Source organism: Herpailurus yagouaroundi, unplaced genomic scaffold (assembly GCF_014898765.1).
Source record: "Herpailurus yagouaroundi ecotype Mexico unplaced genomic scaffold, PumYag 210, whole genome shotgun sequence".
NCBI lineage: Eukaryota > Metazoa > Chordata > Mammalia > Carnivora > Felidae > Herpailurus > Herpailurus yagouaroundi.
The window spans coordinates 24,406,285-24,417,049 of record NW_024412441.1 but is presented as its reverse complement, the minus strand read 5'-3'; the positions used below and the strand labels follow the sequence as shown (position 1 = coordinate 24,417,049).

Genomic DNA, 10,765 nt, shown 5'->3' with positions numbered 1-10,765 from the left:
CCTTTCTGTTTCATTACCGTTATCCTCTTTCACATCCTTTCCTCAACCCTCTGGAAGCTTCTTTGGCTGCAGACCTCTTCATTACATGGCTGTTCTTTTGGAAGACAGGTGTGCCCTCCCAGGGCTACTTGGGACTTGCCTTCAGAGCCCAAAAGGAAAAAGAGAGAACTTGAACGACACCAGGGCCCTATCACCTCAGGTGCAAGGCGATCCAACTTCTTCGGTGGCCTGGGGGACCGTGGAAGGGAAGGGAAGAGAGGACAGGGGCGTAGGGGACAGCCCCTGGCGGGCAGGCAGGCCAGAGGGGTATCGCTTCCCTCAGAAAGTGGGCTTCAGAGGGGGGCTCCGGATTCCGGAGCATGTGTGTACGTGTGTGGCGAGGGTGGGGTGTCTAGCCCCGGAGTGCGAGGAGGGTGGGGGGAGAGAACCCTCCAGGCCAGGCCCCTGCGCCTCTTGGGTCCTAACCTCCACCCAGCGCCAACTTTTTGCTGCTCCCGTTAGATGGCGCTCAAGACTTTTCTAACCACTTGTGAAAGTGAGCCTGGCCCGGAACAAAAAGCACCGCGGGGTGTGAGTGTGAGTGATGGGGAGGGCGCGCGCGAGGCCGGGCACAGGCGCGGGCGTCGCCCCGGCACCACGCGGGGCCCCACGTCGCGGGTCAGCCGGGCTCCGGGTGGAGCGCGCTTCTAGGAGGCCCCTCCGCAGGGCCGGCCGAGAACTTTCGCCATTTCCTTGCCCAAGTGGGAAACACTCGGGTTCGCTGCTGGGGCCCTGGCGGCGCTCCCCGGGAGCAGACGGGCGCCCGGCCGCGGCCTGGGGAAGCCGGCGCCCGCGGCCCCGGAACGCGGGTGCCGGGTGCGCGGGGAGGGGGAGAGGGGCCGGGGCCGCGCCGCGAACTGGGGCGCAGACACCAGCGTGTCGTGACGCGCTCATTACAACCCCTTCCTCTGTCCCGACTTACCGCCCCAGCTCTCTTTTTAAAAGAAGGGGGCAGGTGGTGGTTTTGTTGTTTTAACCGTTCAAAGGGAACTGTTCGGTGCAAGGTTTAATAAACTTCGTGCGTGCGTGCGTCTCCAACAACCAAGGGCAAACTTTCTTGCTGCCCTTGAGCCCGAGCGGTGCCATATAACAGCCTCCTCTTGAAATAAGCCCCTGGGTACCTTAGGGCGTAAGCTGCGATCGCGAATTTTAAAATAACCCATTAGGGATCCAGGTGGGAGCTTTGTCCCCACACACCAAGTGTGACTCTCTCCTTCCACGCCCTCCAAGAAGAGTGGCTCGACCAGAGGCGCTCCGGGCCCCCGATCCTCTCCTTAATGCAGTCTGAGTGGGCACTGCGGCGGAGAGGGGATGCGTCGCCCCAACCTCGAGAACACACGGGAGCCGACACCTTCCTTTGTGCCTCCCCTCGGCTCTGAACTTTGCCGCGCGGTCGGTTCTCCTTTAAGAAAGTAGCTATCTCTGAATATGTAACGCCGGCGGCGGCCAGCCGGGCGGAGGGGAGCCCACCGGCCCGGGTCCCCGCGCGCGCCGCGGCCGGGGCGCACGGAGAGCGCGTCCACACACGCCGGTCCCGGCGAGAACCCGGGGCTGGGAGGGCGGGGGCTAACGGGAGCACAGGGCTAGGGATCCTGAGCCGGGCGCGGGGTGAGCGGCCCGTCGCGTTCATTTCCATAAGAAAGCTGAAATCGCGGTTGGAGGGAGGATTTCTCGCCCTAACCGCCCTCCCCCTATACCCGGTTTTCGGCAAGAAGCGGGCTCCGGAGCTCAGAGCCCTACGTGTGTGCGCTGGTCTTTGATGGTATTGATAAAATGTGGTTTCAGATGTTGCCCCGACTGAGGCCGGTTTCCTGTCTGTTGTGCGGAGTGGAAGGACCGCGCGGGGTGAGTCCGGGGCGCGGGGGGAGCGGGCAGGAGAGGCAGGGGCAGGGCAGAGGGAGCGCAGCCTGGACCCTCGGAGGAAGTTCTCCGGTGGGGTTCCTAAGAGGACAGCCGGGATGAAACGAAGAGCCCGAGGACAGAGTGGGGGGGGGGGGGCGGGATTGGGAGGAGGGGTCACGAAGCCCCCAGCCCAGCCGCCTGGCTGGTGGGAAGGTCCGGCCAGCCTTGCCAAGTGCCTCTTCAAACACCCGGGTAAACTTTCCCTCGCCGCCGCAGACCCTCTTCCTGAGAAGGAATAAAGCGAACTTGCTCACACACTCGGTCCCACGGACGGTTCAATTGTTCCTCCTTTCGCCTTGAGCCTCTTTTCGGCTTTCAGTGTGAACAGCAGCCATGTGTCCTCAATTCTATTACATATATATATATATATATATATATATATAATCTCCTAGGTACTTTATGATCCCATCTGGAGAAATTAAAACCCAGATCTGTAATGTTTATTCTTAGATAGTTTACAAAAAGCAGGGGGGAAAATGTGTGAGACACATGTCTGCAAATATAACAAAAGTACTTTCCCTTCTGCTTGAGAAAGTGGCCTGCAAATGGCTTCCCTTTACTGGTTCTGGACCCCTTGTACTTCCCCCAAGAAACTAAATGGGGTCGGGAGGAAAGCACCAATCAGATCAAGCAATTAAATGCCCATTATGACTATTAATGACTTTATTACTAATGGTTGGAGTGAAGGACTCCAAAGCTGCTCGCGGTGATCAAGCTGTTTCCAAATTCTGCTACCTAAGATGTTTACAGCACTCCACCCCAACGGAGGAGGTCAGAAGCTAGAGAGGATGTTTTCAAAGAGTCCACCAGTAGGTATCCCATGCACAGTCAATGCTGAATTTCTCTCTTTCAGTAAAGTTTATTGCTACTCCTGATAAATGAGGGAATCTGTGTTTCTGGGGGGCATCGAGTTATGCGATGAGTTACCAGGCTTGGATGCGGCCCTGGAGTGGGGAGGGTGTGTTCCCTCACCAGTGACTGGGGAAATGCTCAAGCCCTAGAAGATTTTAAGGAACAAGTGTTTGAGATCTTCGGATGGGCTAATGGATATCCAGATGGCTGGGAGGTGAGGAAGTGAGCGATGGTGAACTTGGGGAGCCAAGGAGAAATGAGGAACGGGGCCTACCTTTAAAATTTTTCTTTTTGCTTGTGGGTTGAAATGGTTTCGGCCTGTCAAAAGCTGAGCGACTGCTAGCGAAGTAAAGGGTAGCGAGAAGGGTCTGTTGGGGTACTGGCTACTGTGACTGGGTTTGTTTATTAGTGAAGATGGTTTCTCGCTCCTCCCTGCCTCTTTGTGGACACCCTTGTGATCCCAGATGGAAAGAACTGACCTGGGAGGGCACAAGGGAACCAGCTGCCTGTTGGGATCCCATAGCAAGAGGAGAGGGACGGGGCAACTTGCAGGGGCTCTGGTCAGCCACCATGCAGCAGGGGGAGAAAGGCGGCCAAACCTTTGGAGAGGAGCTAGCAGCTCATTTTGCTGTAGGTCACCTCCGCTCATTGCCCTGGAGTCCAGCCCTTTCTAGTGGCCTCTCAGGCCGCTGGGTGAGTGGGGGGCAATGAATTTCAAGTCTGTCTTGTTTGGGACGTGTCCCCAGCACCCTGGCCCCTGGGTGGAAGCCCAGAGCAGCAGCATACATCTGGTTCTGATGTATTTACCAGGCGGGCATGGAAATGCCCACGCTGCACGGCAGAAACCTGAGCTGCTGGCGACCAGCAAACTCCTCTGCTAAGCAGCGTAAAAGTTTGGATAGTTTCAGAGTGCCGGGTGGCCCCTTGTCTTGACGGGAAGCACATGATCACCCCCTCCCCGTTCTATTTTGTTCGAGTTAATTGCCCAGCAGTGAGGGCATCTCACACCTCAGCCAAGGAATACTGCAGAGAAAGGAGTCCTCCACAGGTAACAGGATAGCGTGGAATCATCTTGGCCACCCGGAGGGTCCCACAACCTCACCTGAATGAAATGGGCCTGGGGTAGTCTCCCTTCACTGGCTCCCAGGGTGCCTGTCTCTCCTTCCTGGCCCTGACTGTTAGCAACCTACATAATACCCTGGGTCCTGAGAGTAAAACTACCATAGCTTCCTTGAGTGGGCAGCCGACCGACCCCAGAGGCAGATCTTCACAGGACAGCTTCATATGTCAACAACAAATTCCCTGCTGACCCTGAGAACATCATGAAAGAGGGGGCAAGAGCTGGCACGAAGCTCCCCTTACTCTCAGCCATTTGTGCCCTGCCTACCACTGAGCCTGGCAGGGGGGAGAGGGGCAGGGCTTGGGAACAGGGCTTAGAAAACCCATTGTTCCCCTGCCTTGGGTCAGCTGCAGACAAGCCTGAGACAACAATACCTATGAGGAGGGGCAGAGGAGGAGGGTGGAGCTGGCCCTCCAGTCCTCTCTGGCTGTACTATCAGGACTTCTAGGGGCTCTGTGCTGGGGGGGGGGGGGAGAGGAGGGAAGAAAAGAAAGAAAGAAGGAAAGAAAGAGAAAGAAAAAGAAAGGAAAGAAAGAAAGAGAAAGAAAGAAAAGAGAAAGAAGAAGGAAGGAAAGAAAAAGAGAAAGAAATAAAGGAAGAAAGAAAGAACAGAAAGAAAGAAAAAGAGAGAGCTCTCCCAAAGCGCCCATGTGAACCACATGAGGTGGCCCTGGGGCAGGACACTGGAGGCTCCTTTGGTCTCTGGGACTCGCCCTGCCCTGCCGTTCTCTCCCTTTACAGGAGGCGTCTATCATCTAGGTCTGGCGGGACTTGCTTTCTCAGGAAACCTGGTGGGCGAGTCTGGTCAGAGGTGGAGGCAAGTTTCCGCAACTTACAACTCGCTTTGAAACTGACACAGAAAGTGGGCAGCGAATGCTGTCACCCAGAGAGGGCCTCCACGGCCCTTTTCTCTCCCGGTGGACTCCTGAGACTCCCCCTAAGTGGCCCTTAGACATTCAAGATGTCAGGTAAGCTGGGAGGAGGAGTTTGATCTGTCCCCTGCACCCAAGTAAATACAAATACATTTTGCTCCTTGAAAAGAAATGTCACCGCTTTAAACTTGCCCCAGCCAGAGATCCAACTAGTTGCATCAGGGTCTCTTGTCAGCAACCTTACCCCATCCTGCCTCGTGTCCTTCTTTGTGGCCTAAGGTTGCATTTTAGGGGGGTTTCTACAACGCTGCTCATGTCAGCAAACCTCCCTGTCTCCAGCCTCACCCCATCTCCCTGCCCGGAACGGTAGTCGGAAACCACAGACACACAAATTCTCGTTAAAATTTTCTGTTATTCTTCCCGATGGGAAGAGTTGACAAGACATCGACATTAAGTTGCATAAAATACAGTGGACTGATCAGCCAGAATGCATCTCATTTGCACTTGTACGGAGCCAGGGGTAGTGTCACTCCCTCCCTCCAGTTCTCTCTGCCATGCTGGGCTGCCTGGCTGGAATTTCCTAGCCGGCCCCACTCCGGAGGCCATTGGTGAGGTCGGAGCCCCAGCCCAGCCCAGTTCAGGCCAGCCAGGGTTGGGGGGGGGGAGGTGGGAGGGCAGAAGCCTCTGGAGGCCTGGCCCGAGGGTTGAGCCAACTTTGGCAGACCTTCCACTCTGGGCTGCCCCGGGGGGGCTGTGAGGCCCTGCTGGGTGGGCGCAGGCGGCTGGAAGCCCCACAGTCTGCAGCTCTTCCGAGGGGCCCCCCTCTGGGTTGAATTAAAGGAAGAGGACACCATGAAGGAGAGGGATGGTCACTGAACACAGTTTATACCCACTTCTACCCTTCTTCCCCAATTTTGTTCTCATCACCTCCTTTGTCACCAGTGGAGGGGCACCGCGTCCTGATGGGTTCTTCTCCCTACTCGTCCTCCTGACCTCAGAGCGTGAGGGCTTCTTCCTTTTCTCCCGCCTGGCCCAGCTGCCCTCCTGGGACCCAGAGTTCCCAGAAAAAAAAAAAAAAAAATGCCTTTCTCATCAACTCTCAAAGGCCCGGGCAGCTGCAAGGGGGAGCCTCGGGAACCCAGTGGGGGCACCAGGGGGAAGTTTGGGGTCTTTATGCTGTTCTGCCTCACCATTCACAATCACTCCCCTGCTGCTTTGGTCTCAACTTTCCCGAACCGGGTGCTGGGGCTTCAACTCCTATCCACCAATACCTACCCAGAGCAGGGGCGCCGGGTCACTGCCAAGGTTTGGTGGTGAAGGGAGGCCTGGGGGCAGCGGTGACAGAAGGGCCAGAGGGTATGGGGGGCTCGGGGAGCCTCAGCGAGGGTGGGGGGAGGACTCGAGTGCCCAAGCTTAGCCTCCTTGAAAGCCTCAAAAGCACGTCCCGGGGGCGTCTTTTCCATGGTGTCCTGCTTGCTCTCCTTGCAAAGGCCATGGTGACTCTGACATCCGCCAAACCCAGGAGCTCCCCTTTTCTCCAGCGTTCTTCTTGTCCAGCAGGGAGGCGTGTGGACTGCTTCTGGGCCTCCACTGCCAGGCCTGATCGCAGCCCATGACCTTCGCGGAGGGGTGGGGGCGGGGGGGAGCAACCAAGGGCCAGGGATGTTGCCCAGCAAGACCGCGGCCTCACTGCGCCACCGGAGGAACAGCCACCGACGAGGCCCGGCGGACCCAGGCGCCGCCACCCACCCATGCCCGCGGCGGGCCTGAGGGAGCGCAGGGGCCGAGGCCGTGAAGCCGGGCAGCCAGCCTTGCACCATTGACAGCCGGGGCACGTCTGCGGAGCCCGGGGGGAACAATCAACGGACTCTATGTCCCGGGAGCTGGGGACACGCCTGTAAGGTGTGTGATAATTTAAAGATCCTTGGTACTACTTTTGCTTGAATCCTTTGTTACAGCTTTGTCAGCTTGCGCGCCTTCGGCTGCTCCCTCTCCCCGGGCCCGCCCGCCACCACCACAGCACGCCCCCCCCCCCAGACCCCCTCCCCTCAGCCCCGTCCCTCTGCGGAGAGGGCCTGGCGCTGGGGATCTGCCCAGATCAACTGCCCGCTGCAGATCTTCTCCTGCATAATGCTTGTCCCTTGGTGAGGATTTCCCCTTCGCGCTTGGGGCAGAGGAGCTCGGTTCGCATCGCCCTTCGCCTTTGGGGGAGGCTCTCCGGGGAAGAACAAGCTTTCTGAACGTGACCTCGGACTGCTGCAGCGGTGGGCTCCTGCTGTTGACGAATGAGTAGCTCACCTGCCACAGGCCGGGGTGACTGGGGTGGGCACAGCAGGGTGCATGGGGAAGGGGTCACCTGCCCTCCCAGAGTAAGGACGTGAGGGTTCCATCAGAAAGAGCAGGTGGGGATAACACAGAGCTTGGAACTAACTTGGCTTCTACTGGCTCCAGGGCCACCGGGTCCCAGCCTCCTTGGGTATAATTGTCCTTCCCCCAAACCCCAAATTAGACATGCCTCCTCTTTGGTCAAAGCACACCTCTAGGTAGGGTATTTAAAGGATACTCTGGCACACAAGAGGTGCAGGTAAACTTACATGCTTCGTTGTATAGGGCTATGCATTTCCCCATAGGTCTCCTATTTAATTTGTCTTCATTCCTCCTTTCTAGGCCTTTCTGCCTGCTCATAGCCACTGGGAGAAAAATCAAGCGTAAGCACCTCTCCCTATGTTATGTAACACATTCACACAGGGTTCCTCAAGTTACCATTTTGCCGCAAATCAGCCGGCACAGGGTTTCCTGGCCTTGGGGTGGGGGTGAGAGTGTCAGGGTGAGGCTAATAGAGGTGTGTGTGTGTGGGGGGGGGGTTCATTCCCCGGAGACTTTTATTCCCCTCCTTGAAGCCCAGTTCAAGGCCCAGGAACAAAGTGGGGAAGTAACTGATCTGTCTTTTGGTCTCTCCCCTCCCTTTCACCCCCTCCCTTGTAGGTCTTCCTCTTTGATAAATAGAGGAAAGCCGGTGGGATCAGGTACATATATAAATAGTGTTGACCTCCTCGGCCCCTCCTCATTGAAAAGCAGAAAGCCCATTACAGGGGCAGGTTGCTCAGTGCCTTTGAGGATCCACCATTACCACCCCGTGGACTTCACTGGACCCCAGACTACTTACTTTGCACCGCTGTCTTGTTGAAAACATCCAGGACAACTATTAAATAGTTCTCAGAAGAATTAAAGACATTCTTCAGGTCTGAAACATTTTTAAAGCCCTGGATGAAATCTTCAAGGAGCACAAAGTATAATCGGTAGGACCACCTGAGGAAGTCTGAAAGCTTTGTCCCCCACCCCTCCCCAAAGTTAATCAAAGATACTGTAGACGTCATTGTGCTCACTAAGGGGTTTTTCCGCATTGTAACCTACAGATTGTCCAGACCAAGCTACCAAGACATTTATTTTCATTTTGTTAGTTTCTGGGCACTACACTTTCTGATTAGACTTGTTTATTTTTAAAAACTCTGCTGGAGAGTTTCCAACCTTGGAGGTGCAAATGAAAGCGACTCTCCCTCCCAGGTTCTTACAGGGTGGGGGAGGAGCACAAACCTGTCTGGTCCCAACTCAGACCTGGAGGTTGCCCCATCTGAACCTGGGTGGAGTGAGGGTAGCTGGTTCGGGCACCTTGTATTTCAGTGCTGGCACAAAGCGAGCTCTTTGAAATGAATATCTATTCTATTTCAGTGTGCAATGTTCCAGCCGACTAAATGGGCTTGCCTTCTGCCGAGAGGCAGTCCTGGAGGACACAACTAATGTGCAATCTCCCAGGCAGCTCTTCATCAGAGCATCCCTTGTCCTTTTGTTTTTGTTTTCGTATTAAAAGATGTTTTTGCTTTCCTCTCAGTGTCCGTCCTGTTATTTTGTAGCTACAACAATGAAACAGGAACAGTTTATCATTCTTTTTTGTCCTTTGTAACCATGCCTTGTATTGGGATGTCACAAAGCCCCAGATACACCTCAGCGTGCCCTGTGCTTTTGATGTTTACTTGCTACTCCCCGGGTCACCCAGAGACCCACACTTGATTCTGCCTTCTGCCCCTCCCAGATGGTTCTCTCCTGGACAAGTTCCCTCTCCCAGCTTGCAGGGAAAGGGGATTCACTAATTTGCTTCTCAAATTAGAAAAGACCAAACCCAGGTTCTCCAGGTAAGTGATTCTGGCTTATACTGGTGACTAAGATGTTGTGTGGGAGCATCTCCCTAGGATCACGTCTCTCAAGGAGAAAGAATGGCAGGCACGTTTCCACAGGCATTTCTAAAACTATGGCAACTAAGTGAGTTTTACGGATAAAATTCTGGTGTATTCCCAGGCAGCTCAAGTTATTTAAATTTTAGTTTTGTTCACATGTATGGGCGCACACAGGCCAACTAGGATTATGTTACCAGCGCATTGCCACTGGACAAGTCTGGTGACAGCAACTCAGATCAACAAACTTATTTTCTGGAGAGTGACAAATTAAAAAAAAAAAAGGCTCCCCATACCTTTAAAATTGTTATTTTATACTGTTTTTTTTTTAATTTTTTTTCAACGTTTATTTTATTTTTTTGGGACAGAGAGAGACAGAGCATGAACGGGGGAGGGGCAGAGAGAGAGGGAGACACAGAATCGGAAACAGGCTCCAGGCTCTGAGCCATCAGCCCAGAGCCCGACGCGGGGCTCGAACTCACGGACCGCGAGATCGTGACCTGGCTGAAGTCGGACGCTTAACCGACTGCGCCACCCAGGCGCCCCTCTTTTATACTGTTTAACACCCCCCACAGCCAGGAATTGGCCAGACTTCCCTGCTTCCTTTTCTAGGAACAGGTAACTAACCACTCTCCCCTCCTCCAAGACTTGGCTATTTTTAAAAGCTAAAATTTCTCTTTCCAAAGGGAGGAAAAGGAACGAATTCCATTAATGAATTACGTACACGGAATGTGACTTGTCTGGGACAATTGTATTTGTAAATAAATGGCTTCCTGTTGATTATGTACCTTTTACTGAAAAATGAACTCTAATGTCTCTGAGCACTTAACAGAGCACATGTTTCAACTTATGGTTTACTTTCCACTTGTTCTTTTTTTTAACTCACTAGAAAGAAATCGGGTAAAAACTGAGTCAGTCGAGGTGTGGGGGTCCTTATCCTTCAGCGTCCATACTGACCTGGGGAAGAGCCACCTCTAAAGTTCTCACGTTTGCCAAAGTGTAAGCAAAGGGGGTTGGCTCCCTGGGAATGTTATTGGAACCAATCTGGAGAGTTTCACTTTTGCCCCTGGGTCTTTCTAAAGAGGACCGCGGCCTCCTTTTGCAGCTTCCAAAGCGAAGCCGGCGCGGAATCGTCTCGGCGGGTAGACTGGGCATCGACCGGACTCCTGGCACCCCTGCCTTCCCCTGAGGCCCGCGCTCGCCCACCGTCAGCGCAGTAGCGCCGCGCAGGCCCGGGGCCCGCAGTCTCCAGCCGGGGACTGTGCTCGGGAGGTGACCGTGACGGGGCCGGGCACATGCAGCGTTCCCCGGGCGCTCGAGTTTCCGCCTAGGCGCGGGCCGAGTGCCCAGGGTGACCCAGGCACTCCACTCCCCAGTGCGGCGCGCAGGGCCTGGAGGCCCGAAACTTCACAAAGCCACCAGCCTCCTCCAGCCCTGCTCCCCCCCCCCCCCACCCCGCCTCCCCAGCCTCGGCTTCCTAGATCCAGGCGCGTTCCCAAACAATGCGACCTACCCGCCTGCGAGGCCAGTCCTCTGTGACCCCTACTCCCCCCACATTCGAACTGTAGCCAAGCGTTAGACCCTTATTCTGAGCCAGCGCGCCCCCTTCCAGGCACAGCACCGTTCGGGAATGGACGCGGAGTGCCCCCCTTCTGTAAATCCCAGGCTCTGGGCCCTGGGCTGGGCCAGAGTCTTTGAAGACCCAGGGGGTCCAACTCCGTGGTTGCTTTTCCTCCAGGGCTCCAGGGCTT

The 10,765-nt window shown here is 55.3% G+C and overlaps 1 long non-coding RNA gene across 4 annotated transcripts; it reads left to right on the top strand.

Moving 5' to 3' along the window:
* The first annotated feature begins 1,584 nt into the window (after nucleotides 1-1,584).
* LOC121016457 (uncharacterized) lies at nucleotides 1,585-8,668 on the top strand. Of its 4 annotated transcripts, none has more exons than XR_005784292.1 (7): nucleotides 1,604-1,647; nucleotides 1,825-1,884; nucleotides 2,682-2,750; nucleotides 4,655-6,687; nucleotides 7,453-7,493; nucleotides 7,771-8,084; nucleotides 8,515-8,668. It is a non-coding gene; the product is annotated as an uncharacterized LOC121016457 (long non-coding RNA). The 4 variants fall into 4 exon arrangements; XR_005784291.1 differs by having other exon boundaries at nucleotides 1,623-1,647; nucleotides 2,629-2,750; XR_005784290.1 differs by having other exon boundaries at nucleotides 1,585-1,884.
* The last annotated feature ends 2,097 nt before the right edge of the window (nucleotides 8,669-10,765 follow it).